Raw genomic sequence first — 13244 nt, forward strand, 5'->3', positions numbered from 1 at the left:
AGTCTTGGAAGTGAGCACTTCATCAGGTTCCGAGCCCACAATGAATCATGTTTTTATGGGTTTTATAATGTTGTAAAACTATTTGTTTAGAAATGAATGGGGTTCTTTTTTGTATTTAAAGGCGAATCTTTATGACATACACAGTATTCTTTCTAAAACTGTATGCTGACTGTAGTGCTCTCTGAATGACATCAGGATTGTGCTCCTTGCTAAATATGTGTATACAGAATATTTGGAGGTAAGGAATAGTCTTAATGGTTAGTGGATATAGAAGGTATTTGTGGGTAGGGTGGGGGAAAGGAAATGATAACCAGAAATGTAGACCATGACCTAACGTTCAATTTGTTGTCTTAAAGGAGAAAGCTGGTGTCTGAATTTTCTGTTTCAGTTTTTTAGAGTTTTATCTGACTTTTTTCCTTTTTTTTCTTCTATCTCATCTGCTCTACATGGCAGTTAAGCAGCTGGTTAATACCTATAACTGGGAGAACAAATGAATAATTCCTTTTATTAGCAAATCAACTGGTTTTGTGTTTCAGTGCCTGGTATATGAAAGGCTTGAATTTAATGAGCATTTTTTTTACAGAGTTTACAATATAGACATAGGCTTTAAATTCCAAATGAATTGTTTGCCAAACCTGGTAACTGTGTTCATTATTCACAGATTTAATGAAGTTCCCTATTGGAATCCATTTCAAATATTTTTATTTTGTTTTGGTTTTTTATTTTTTGGTTTTGTTTTCTATTGTTAATTTTTGTTTGGTTTTGTTTTCTATTGTTAATTTTTTCTATTCTCCTCTGCTCTTATACATTGAGTACCTTTATTCCAACACTAGCAGGTTTTCTCTACTGGAAATTGTTAAATAAACCTGTCATTATTGAATCCTTTGATTAAAAATGTGTCATTTTCTTTCTTTGCTTCTTAAAATTTGGGATTGGTAAGATGTGGTCTTTTGAGTGATCTCACGAGATACAAAAAGCTCAGTTGGTAAAGTGGGGACACGGAACCTGGCTTGGTAAAAGAGCAGAGTAATCTAAAGTCAGGAGAAAGGAAACAGAGGGTTTGGGGTGTGAGTATAGGTGCCAGCAGGGGCCAGAGACATCAGATACACTTGGAGCTGGAGAATGACAGTTGTGAGCCACCTGATCTGAGTTCTGGGACCTGAACTCCAGTTCTTGAAAGAGCAGTATGTGTGCTCTTAAGCAGTGAGCCAGCCTTCCACATCCAGCTGGCATAGTTTTATACATGGAAAGCTTGCTGACTCCTTTTGTTATGTTTCACATGGTGAAACTACGATGTGGTGGTTCTGGAAATCTCCAGCTCACCAGTATTCTAATCTTCGGCTCCTTACTGGCAAAAAGAGACCTGCACGAGTGACTAAGCTGCAGATTTTAAGATGGAGAGTGCATCCAGATGTGTCCCATGAAGCCTTGGGGGCCTCAAATGGAACAGAAAAAAACAGTTGGTGTCAGAATAGGACATGCGATAACAGAAGCAGAGACGAGAGAAAGCAGCAAGTTAGAAAGGAGCTAGGCTGTTGACTTGAAAACTGGAGGGTGGGGAAGCAAGCCAAGAGATGCTAGACTCCCAAACTGAAATAAAGCAAAAGCCTGGGTAGTGGCTGAGATGAGAATAAGGCTCTCTGCTTTGCTTCCCATGCCTGTGGGGTGACACCAGTCTTTGCCAGTCCTCTGCCCACAGCTGTGGCCCTCACCTCTTAGGTTGTAGCTGCTGCTCCCTACCAGCTGCTGTGTGAAGAGCATTTGTCATCCTGCTTATATATTCCAGAAACTGATGAAGTCTTTATTGTTTTTAAATGATTGTTATTGCTGGGGGAAGTTGTTATTTTAAATTATGATATTAATGGGATCCTCACTTTCTATACAGATTATTCACGTCCCTTGGTCTACTATCTTGTGGGAAAGCTCCCATGAACTTCAATACTCCAGACACCAGGTGATGATGTGTGTGTCAGGAAATCCACAAAGCCCAACATGGCTGTGCCTTGAAGGACAGGGCATGCGGCCACAGGCAAAGTGTGAAGCCCTTATCATCAGATACAGAATAATTGTTAGTTCCATTTCGGGCTGGGTGTAGCTCAGTGAGCAGAACATGATCTCAGCAATTCTAAGGACCCTGCTTCAAACTCGGAACCAAAGAGAGAAAGAGACACCCACACAGAGGGAAAGTGAAGTCTCTATTCAGCTATTTGGAAGCACCACAGGTACAAGGGTGTACCCTACAGACAGCACAGGATGATACCCACATTTCCAAAATGATTGGAAAATGACATTAATGAAGCATGAATTTTTTCAATTGTTCATAACAGTGATTATCATTCATTCATGCTCAGTTAAATATCTGTTCCACACAGTTAAATGACTACTGCCTGGTGCTAAAGGCGCAGTGGTGAATGAGAGTGGGTCAGAATTCAGGGCACCCCTCCTGCAATCACACAAACCTCTGGAAAATAGCATTGCTGGTCAGAGCTGTGCAGGAGCCTGGGGAGAGGGGTTGCTGGCCCAGACTAAAGGGGAGAAGAATGTACCTGTGTGACTGGACTTAAGAAGAGCCTTGTTGTGTATTTTATGTGTGTGCACATACCATTATTGCACAGACAGGCCTGACAGGAGTAATCAGATTCTGGGGGGAGAGGCACTGTGCTTTATTTTGTTTGTTTTTTTTCTGTGAAATAAAGAACCTGGGTGAATGAATGATCTGTTAGGTGATTTCCATATTTAAAGCTACCTCTTGAAATATATGTGTTCATTAAAAGTCAAATTTGCATTACATGTATATGTCCATGTACACATACACACATGCACTTTCTGTTCTGAAATAGTTGCTTCAAAAAATTTGATCATTATTTAATCATATGTATGAGCATTTCCTTATACACACATGGGAAGAGAGAGGACAGTTAAGCATGTACATATAATATAAAAATAATTTCCCTTTCCACTTAAAATGACTTGACATGAGCAAAGACATATTTAATTCTTTCTGGGAGTCATGTTGATTAAAGAAAGGCATTTTGATTAGTTTTTAATCATGATGTATTCCCAGAGTACTCTGGCTCCTGGGTTTATTTTGAACATGAAAATCTGTGACATGTTAGGATGACAGTGTTAACCATTGCTGTGGAACCACCGTCTATGCCAGCAGATGGCTGAGTCTGTTTGTGCATGCTGCTCTCTGGCTGACCTTGGCCACCACTAACTGTGAGTATTGGGTGAAAGCCTAGAGATTTGGATGAATGATGACAAGATGCCTGGTCCACTTTCTGAGAGAATGGCTCTCACCTTTATTGTGGAGCAGCCTAAAATACAAACTTACAAAAAACCCAGGTGAAAGGGTTCACAACAGGATATTGATGTTAGTAGGGTGAGGTCAGATAAAGAAGGGGTACCCGTGGTTATGCTGGAAAACAAAACAGAGACCCTGTGGCTTCTGGGTCCCAACATCTCCCCCTTATTTATATATAACAAAACAGATATCAAGGAAGAACTATAAGAATTCAACCATTCTATGTTAGTTCGTTGCTATAACTATCTTTACCTCGATCAAAGACCATAGAAAGATAATATATAAACTCTAGAAATGACAGACACATCTAGCTTCCTAGACAGTCACCCAAAGTTCTTGGTAATGTTGGGGCATCCATTTTTAGCCTACAGACCACAATGTGTCTGACAGCCAAGTAGGAAATTCTAAACTCCCCACCTACATTGGAAGATTGTCCATCACCTTTTTTCTCTGTCCTGTAGAATATCTGGCAGACTCTTCCATGAAGCCAGAACCTTTTATGACTGCCCATCTTGTTTCAGCAGTCACTTCCCTGTGGGCACTGCATGTCCAGTGTATAACGCAACAAGCAAACAATTTTAGGCAGGAGCAGCTTCTTGTCCAAATGGCTAGTTTTCCACATCAAAGGCAAACTTTATTTCTTCCATGCCCATCTTTCTCTCAGATGTAACTGCTGTGCCAAGAGAAGTTGTGTGTCACTGTCAGGAAAAACCCTAAACCATTTAAATGCCATATACTCCATAGGTCTTTGAATGGTTTGAAGAATATCTACATATCTAGAAACCCTAAATAATATCAACAAATGAAGACCCATTCCAATACAAAGTATTATTTCTATATCATATTCCTCATTTTTGCTTTAAAAAGTGATTGCCTGTGACCACTACCATTTCTAACAGACCAAATTTAAATGAAAACAAATATTAGGATCATCTGGGCCAATGCTTCAGGGGATCCTGGCCCATGAAACCATACCAGTCGGGAACGAATCCACAGCTCTTCACCCTCCATGGTATAAAAGCAGAAATTTTTCTCCCATGCAACCTGTATTTTAACAACTGTTGTTTCTTCCCCAGCAATTACACAATTTAAAGACAGCTCAATACCATTATTTTGTTAACAGAGACACATTTATGATCACACTTTATACACACATGTGTGGCCACACCATACATACAGAACATACATACATCTTTTGAACAAAACTCACAAAGGAGAGGAGATGTTGGGGGATGGCCATCCTTACCATAGCCTGGCATCTTTGGAGGATCTTTAGGACTCTTGCATCTTTGTCGATTCCTGTATAGACTTTTGTAAGGCCTGGTTCTTTTCTTCGTCTATTTGGACATATTCTCCTTTCTCATCTGATGTGACCAATGATGTGATGGCTTTTGTTGAGGGCTCGGGGAGGAGGGCTGGAAGTCTGGGTCAATGGAATTCACATTAACAGTACTCTTTTTGGAGCTGGATTGTTAGTGCCACTGGGTACAGGGGATGAAGACATCGGGTTCTGCATAGGGACACAGTTCTCACAGTCTCCAAAGTCTGTAATGGAGATGGAACGGCGGTACTGGGAGGATATGGGGTTAAAGGTGTGTTTGACTGTGGACCAAGACTTGGTGACAGGTGACTTGAAAGGGAGCTCATTGATAACAGTGTTGTTTCTCAGGTCAAGGGGTTCTGGCTTTGCTTTCGGCCAGGCTTGAGTTAGCGATTGACTGGGGGTGGCTGGATCTCGCTTCCTCAGCTGGCAATGTGATGGGGCATTGTGCTCAAGGGGATGTCAGAACCTGGGTTTACAGACACATAGTTGTCATCAGAGCTAGCATTGTCTGATAGACCTGGGTCTGATAGACCCAGGATAACCTTTTCTGGAGATTTAGCACACCAGTAGGCGGTTTCTCTGCCTAGTGTTGGGTACTTGTAGTCACTGACTGGAGGTGTTTGTTGAGAGCAGTCCCCGAAAGGTGTCTTGGGGTGCAGTGGTGGGGGAGATATGGCTGAGTCCACTGGGAGGTCTGCAAATTCCCTACATGTGGTGTTTCTGGGTGCCTTGAAGGTGTACACATCCCCACTATCTGCCAGACACCCTGTGAGGCTGCATTTGGTGTGAAGCCAGGCTATGGGGCAGGTCAAAACCACTGTATTGGCTTTGCTTTGAAAGGCTAGAGAAGTCATGGACCTGAGTGCTGACTCTGTTGATACTGTGTCTATTGCCCTGGGCAAGATTTTGTGCAGCTGTATCACTCTCCTGTAGGTTCCTCTGAGAAAAGCTGGCATTCCTTGCATTTTCTGTCCTTCCACTTATGCACTGGTGCAAGTGTTGGTACTCCTGAGGTGCACTGGAGGACACGGCAGGCTGGATGCAGCTTGACAGAGGTAGCTGGCTAGAGTGTGAAAGAGCTAAGGACATTCTTCCTGGGAACAGGTGCTGACTGGAGCTGCTGAATTCAGCTGGTGAAGAGTGGTGACTATGACTGACTGAAGGAAGGTTTCTCAGGGCATCAGTGCTCCCTTTAGCCTGACTGAAGCCACAGATCTGGGAGATGCTCTGGACCCACCTATTCATGTCAGCCTCTGTCTCAGCCACTAGGTAGAAGGTGCGCTCCTTGGTTTTGATATCAAACATAAAACTCTTTTGGAGCTCTTTTTTGTTGAAGGTAACGCCTACACCCAACTGGCTACAGAAGTTTAGGTTGATGACCCGCAGGGGTTTCTTGGAGTGTTCATTCTTATAGTATTCTAGAACATCTGGATCACCAGTCATCTGACCACTCCGGAGGATGAACCAGCGTTTCTTCCAAGCATGGTGGTCCAACTTTTTCTCAGGAGGTGATTTCTCCAGCCAGCCTGTGCACACCACATCATTGCTGGCTGACTGGAGCCCACCGCTGGCTTGAGTGGACAATGGCTCAGGCTGCTGGGTCAGCTGGCTGCTGGTTTGCAGCTCAAGGGAGGAGGATTCCTCAGGGGAGGATTTCCTGTATTTCTTTAATAATTTTCTTAGCATTATTACTTAATCAAAAGTTAAAAGGAAATCTTACCAGTGCCTTGTCTCTTTAAACTTTATCTGTGTGATTGTCTGTGATCTCTATTCCAATCCAACTATCTTAGGAGTTGAGGCACACCTTTTCCATTGCCTTTACAGCCCAACTCTCTTTGGAGTCGAGGCACCCACTTTTCCAGTGCCTTTACAATCCAACTCTCTTAGGAGCTGAGGTGCCTATATTCTAGTACCTTTTGCAATCCACCCTCACAACTCCTTATTTGCTTACCAGCCTTTTGAGTGTGATCTCTCAGGGTCACCTTTCTTTACTGATCTCTGTAGAAACTCCACTTGTGTTCTCCCTTGGCCAGCACTAAGGATGAGTATTGGGCAAAAGCCTGGAGAGTTGGATGAACCACAAGATGGCTGGTTCAGTTTCTGAGAGAATGTTCCTCACTTTTATTGTGGAGCAGCCTTGTATACAAACTTATAAAAATCCCAGGTCAAAGGGTTCACATCAGGATCCTATTGGGGGAGATCAGAAAAACAGGAGGTACCTGTGGTTATGCTGGAAAACAAGTCAGAGAGACCCTGTGAGGACAGGGTCCCAACACCCAGTGAGTCATGAGATGGCTGAGGCATTTCAGCAGGAACCAGGCGATCACAACACTCAGGAACCCAAATTGGGGACTCCCTATCCTGTGGGAAACACTAACAGAACCCCAGACTAACACCAAAACTGGATCTAGCCCTTTCCAAAGGCCCGAGGGAAGGTCTCTCCAATTAACCAGTGGTCTCTTCTGTGTAGTGGACCACCAATGATGGTCTGCTGCAGAGTTACAAGAATCATCCACAATTAAAAAATTTAAGATAGAAAATAAGTGATAGAGTTAGGGGAGCAAAGGTGATCTTCAAGGTCCCCCTTCTTTACATTAACTAAATAGTGTCCTAGGCATGTTCCACAATAGCCTGTCCTTGGGGGTTGTAAGGAATACCAGTTTGGGGGGGGGTAATTTCAAAATCTTGACTGAAACCTCTGCTGACATAAGCAGTGCCATGATCAGTCTTAATTTGTTTTGGGACCCCCATGTAGACAAAAGCCTATAGACAGTGACTTTTAACATCTTTTAAATTTTCACCAAAATGGGCAGAGGCAAATATTAGTCTGGAAAAAGTATCTACAGAAACCTGGACAAATTGCAATTTAACAAAGGATGGCATATATAGCATCCATCTGTCATGCGTGATTGGGCAGTCCCCTGTGATTAACTCCGAAATGAGGCACAGGAAGAAATTCCACATGAAGAGGGAATCCCCCATTAGACAAACATACACATACATACATACACACACACACACACACACACACACACACACACACACACACACACACGACACACACGTGACATACCTTGCGGGTGTTTAGAAACTGCTTGGGCAATAAGCATTTTTAATTTGGGCATTTTCTTTTTATCTATTGGTATGAGCATCTGGCCCGGGAGTATCATTTACAGGATTTTGTGTAACAACTAAACCAAACGTGGCTCCTCTAGAAGAGCAGTCTTAACCACTGAGCCATATCTCCAGCTCTTGCTATTGGGATATTAGGTTTCTGTTATCTATTACTATACTGGCTATACTCTCAGACTCACCCTGCTTCACAACAGTGCTGCTCAGTAACTTTACTTCCTGTAATTTTGCTTTTTTTCCCCTCGAGTAAGGGTTTCTCTGTGGCTTTGGAGGCTGTCCTGGAACTAGCTCTTGGAGACCACTCACAGCGATCTTCCTGCCTCTGCCTCCTGAGTGCTGGGATTAAAAAGGCGTGGGCCACCTCTGCTCCACTTCTGATTTATTTTTTTAAGTGTTAATTTATTATGTACACAGTATTCTGCCTGCATGTATGTCTGCCAACCAGAAGAAGGCGCCAAATCTTTTTATAGATGGTTGTGAGGCAATCTGTGGTGGTTGGGAATTGAACTCAGGACCTCTGGAAGAGCAGACAGTGCTCCAACCTCTGAGACCTCTCTTGTTCTTTTAAATGAAACCAGTCTCAGCTGGCATCTGAGAGTTCTGAGTCTGTTATTTACCCACTGGACATGCTTTCCACACCATGCTATCTGCATTTGTAAATGAGAATACAACCAGGAGTGTCCTGTTGTTTTCATTTATTATTGTCTAAAGACACTCAATATTGGGAATAAGGAGCCCAGAGTGGTTGGGAACATGTTTGATGCCACCACATGGAAGGCAGAGGCAGTTATTTTTCTAAGAATTCCACTCCAGCCAAGGCTGCTGCCACCACCACACAGCCAAAGTCACATACTCTTATCCAATCCTGAACAGCCAAGGCACATACCATCCTTCTTGTCGTTGTTTCCTTTAAAAAGCCATAACAACTGAGGCATGCATTTGCATCAGTGAGTCAGCTCCTTGGTGGTCTCTTTTTGAGATCTCACAAACTTGGCATAACAATTCCACGCCAGCCAAGGCAGCAGAGAGACCCTGTCTCCAACAAGCAAACTGAACATTGGGAGTAAGGAGGCTGGAGAGGGTAGGACACTTGTTGCTCTTGCAGAGGTCCCAGTTTCCAGATCCCACTCTGCAGTTCACAACCTGTTCCCAGGGGATCCAACTCCAGTTGCAGGAGATCGAATCACCAATTGTGACCTCCATTGCAACTGCAATATGAGATTCAGTCATGCATGTGTGCAAAATACTCATCCTAAAACAAAACTAAAGGGCTGGTGAGCTGGTTTACCAGGTTAAGGCATCTACTGCCAAGCTTGATGACAGGCTTCACCATCAGAACCCTGGTAGGTGGAAAGGAAAACATCCATAGGTTGATCTTGGGTCTCCAAAGAACACCATAGGGAACAGTATTAAGAGCCAAAGCACAAACAAAACCACTTCACAGGAAGCTGAAGTAAGAGAATTGCAGGTTCACGGCCAGCCTGGGAATCTTAATGAGGCCCTACCTGAAAATGTGAGCTAGGAGGATGGTTTGACAGTAGAGTGTCTGCTTTCCTAGCATTACCAGAGCTGTATGTTCCAACACTGAAAATAAATGTTTAATGTTTTGCTTTTACCTGTGTTTCTGAATTGCACAGTTGTGATAATCAATCCATGTTAGGCTTCAGTGGGATCCAGCCAACTTGCCAGGTGCATACCTGAGAGGGAGAATAGATTGAGAAATGGCAGGTAAAGACCCATAAAAAAAGAGAAACAGGATAGAGTCAAGAGGGCAATCCAGTGCGTGAATACTGGACTTACCAAGTTTATTCTTTAGCATTCATAAGTACCCCAACCAAAATGGGAACATGGCAAAAGACTTCTTTATCATGTATAAGGAACAAACTCAATTTCTACCTTAATCCAGTAAACATTTGATAACCACACCTGAGACTCAACTTCTCCTTATGGGCCTTGAGGGTCAAGAGTAACCACACCTCAGACCAAGTCTGTAGTTATTTAGGCAAAGTCATTCAAGACTAAGATCAAACATTCTATAGTAGCCATGCCTTAGACCTCACGACTTTAACCTTGGAATACTGAGGACAGTTTTGAAGTCTCTGACCTTGGGTCAAGATGAAGCATAGCCATCTCTGGGCTCTGACAGACAGAACTCCTACAAGTCTGAGGTCACCTTGAGATCAATGCTCTCCTGGTACCAAACATGGCAGAAAAAGTCTTTCTCCTTGGTTATTTATTGTCCTTTCCCTTGAGATTTGGATTGTTGTGGCTAGAGTGATGGCTCAGTAGTTAAGAAGATTGGCAGCAGACTGGGCATGGTGGTACAACCCTGTAGTCCCAGCACTTGGGAGGCAGAGGCAGACAGATCTCTGGGAGTTCAATGCAATCCTGGTCTAGAGATAGAGTTCCAGGACAGCCGAGGTTACACAGACAAACGCTGTTGGAAAAAAATCCAAACAAACAAGCAATAGAAATATTAATGATTCTCTCTCTCTCTCTCTCTCTCTCTCTCTCTCTGTGTGTGTGTGTGTGTGTGTGTGTGTGTGTGTGTGTGTGTGTGTGTGTGTGTGTGTGTGTGTGTGTGTGTGTGTATGTATGTATGTATGTATGTATGTATGTGCCCAAATGCATTGAGCTGATATTTGCCAGAAAAGGACAGCTGATCTCTTCGAACTGAGTTAAAAATGGTTGTAAGTGTAACTGAACTTTGGCCCTGTGCAAGAGCAGGAAGCACTGCATACAGAACTAATGAAAATAATATTTGACAAACAGGCTGTGTGGCTGGAGAAATGACTAGGAGGTTATGAGCACTGACTGCTATTCCAGGGGTCCTGACTTCAATTCCCAGCAACCACATGGTGGCTCACAACCATCTACAATTCAATCTGGTGCCCTCTTCTGGCAGGTAGGAAGAACACTGTATAAGTAATAAATAAATCTTGACAAAGGAAGGAAGGAAGGAAAGAAGGAAGGAAGGAAGGAAGACAGGCTAAAAGGCAGGGTAGCATGATGCTGTCTTTGTACTCCATAGTGATAGTCCCATGTTTGTCCACAGGCTGTTTGGAATAGACCTGAACAAAATGACACACAGTAGCCTGGCTGCGCTTAGACTCACAAAACCGTACTTGGATATTGGGTGCTGAGCAGGAATGCAGCAAAAGAACGGAGGCCACCAGGACTTTTGTTCCCTCGGACAGCTGTGATCCAGCACTTGAGAGACATTATTTTGTGTGTGACTTTTCCTTTTCTCTGTGTAACAGTCAAAGCTGCCCTGGAACTCCACAAAAATCTGAATACTGGACATTTCAGTCAGTCACTGTGACAAGACTCCCACCTACTGTCGAATGTGTGAAACTGCAGATTAAAATAAGGGCAGAGGACACTTAATTTGGAGGAGTTGGGTATATTATGTTAGAGACAAAGTGTTTCTGTAGCTTTGGCTGTCCTCCACCTCTTACTTCTGCTTGCCTTGGCTTCTCTAGACCCACAAATATTTGCACATTTTCCAGAGGCAATTCAAGCAGTAACCTAGAATCCTTGCAGATATAAGAGGGGGGGGCAATATTTCCCTGCCCAGCCAATTCCTTAGAAATTTGTCTTTTTAGCTGAGGGTTGGTGGCACAAGCCTATAATACCAGCACTCTGGAGGCAGAGGCAGGCAGATGTCTGTGAGTTAGATACCAACCTGGTCTACAAGAGCTGGTTCCAGGACAGCCTCCAAAGCCACAGAGAAACCCTGTCTGGAAAAACCAAAAAAAAATTTGTTTCCCTTCTTCACAACTTAACATTGTAATCACACTGGGAAACTGTACACTAGAAAAAAACAGAAGCACAAAATATACTAACTTGGCTGGGGCTCTAAACCAACTTTCCAGAGGCAGTATACCTAGAAAGATCCAGGAATGTTTGTTTCTGCTATCCACACAGATGAGGACTCAACACATGGAGAGGGCAGGACATGTGGACCAGCTGGAAGACTGGCTGCCTAGCTAGCATGCATGAAATACAGGACCATATTCTCTCCTAAGGAGATACATAGATTGCATGCCGATGGTTAACATCTAGGCTGAACAAAAGTTTACCTCTGCTGTGCATGATGGCTTGTGCCTTTATGAACCAAAGGCAGGTCATTCAAGAGCAGACAGAGCTACACGGAGGCCCAGGAAAATGAAGCAATTGGTGAAAGGCAACAGACTTGAGAGAAGCTGGGTTTGAACTCCAGGACTACAGGAGCATATATATATATTTACCCGTGCAAGCTCCAGGCTACAGTATGCTCACTAATGGTAAATGGCAGAAACATGTTAAGGAGCCTGCCATCAAGCATGAAGTCGACACATATATCACAGGAACCAACATGGTTGCAGTGACCTGACACAGGGGAGTAAGCACAGGCCCAATGGTGAGCATGCACAAAGGTAAAATGTGCCCAGTACTGTGACTGCTACAGTTAGCACCCAAGAGGCAGTCAGGACAACCTGGACAATTTACTAGGATTCTACCACCTGCTCCCCCTGACACACACACACATACACAAAAATTCAGAAAACCACTTGGAAGTGGCATATGCCCTAATCCTAGAAGAAACAAGATCTGTGCTTCTGGTAGGCAGGAATTCCAGCATCAACAGCCTTTCTCAAAAAGGCCTCATAGAGTGTCAAGCCTTTATTCCTAGCACTTGTGAGGCAGAAGCCTGTGGATCTGACTCCAAATGAGAGAAACCCTGTCTTGATAAAAACAAAACCAAAAAAACACTGAGGTGTTTTGGTCACACAGAGCGTGTTCAAAAAACAATGTCAAAGGTTGTTTGCAACATAGCTCATGGAGTTCAAAAAACAATGTCAAAGGTGGTTTGCAACATAGTTCAAGGAGTTCAAAAACAATGACAAAGGTGGTTTGCAACATAGCTCAAGGAATTTCCGAGTTCCCATTAAGGCCTTGATTTGTTTCACTCTGCCTTTAATCCCAGCACTCGGGAGACAGAGGCAGGCATGTGAGTTTGAGACCAGCCTGGTTCAGGAGTGCTAGTTCCAAGACAGCCTCAAAAGCCAGAGAGAAGCCCTGTCTCAACCCCCCCACCACACACACAAAATACCCTGAGACATGTGCCCTAGACTGCTTTTCTTACAACCAAGGCGAAACTTGAACCTAGTGAAAATGTCTCAAAAGCTCCCAGAGAAAAATCCGCTTTCAAAATGTAACTGCTGTAGCTTAGGTCTCACCATTACTGGGCTCCGTTTTAGGTCCACGGAACATACATGAACAATGTTCCCATCACACCTAACTTGCCCAGCATTTTTAAAGGAGTGCAGCACTCCTCACACTCCCAAGCCTGAGCTCAGCGCCTGTGCACAAGACTTTCCAATGGGCTCAACGGGGAGGCTTGAATCACACAGGGAGGCACAAAGTGGAAGCACTTTCCATTTCTGCCTCAGAGAGGGCAACCACATTGATGACCGCTTTGTGGGTTGTCCCCTCAAGCCT

Source organism: Cricetulus griseus, unplaced genomic scaffold (genome assembly GCF_003668045.3).
Source record: "Cricetulus griseus strain 17A/GY unplaced genomic scaffold, alternate assembly CriGri-PICRH-1.0 unplaced_scaffold_1, whole genome shotgun sequence".
NCBI classification, from domain to species: Eukaryota; Metazoa; Chordata; class Mammalia; order Rodentia; family Cricetidae; genus Cricetulus; species Cricetulus griseus.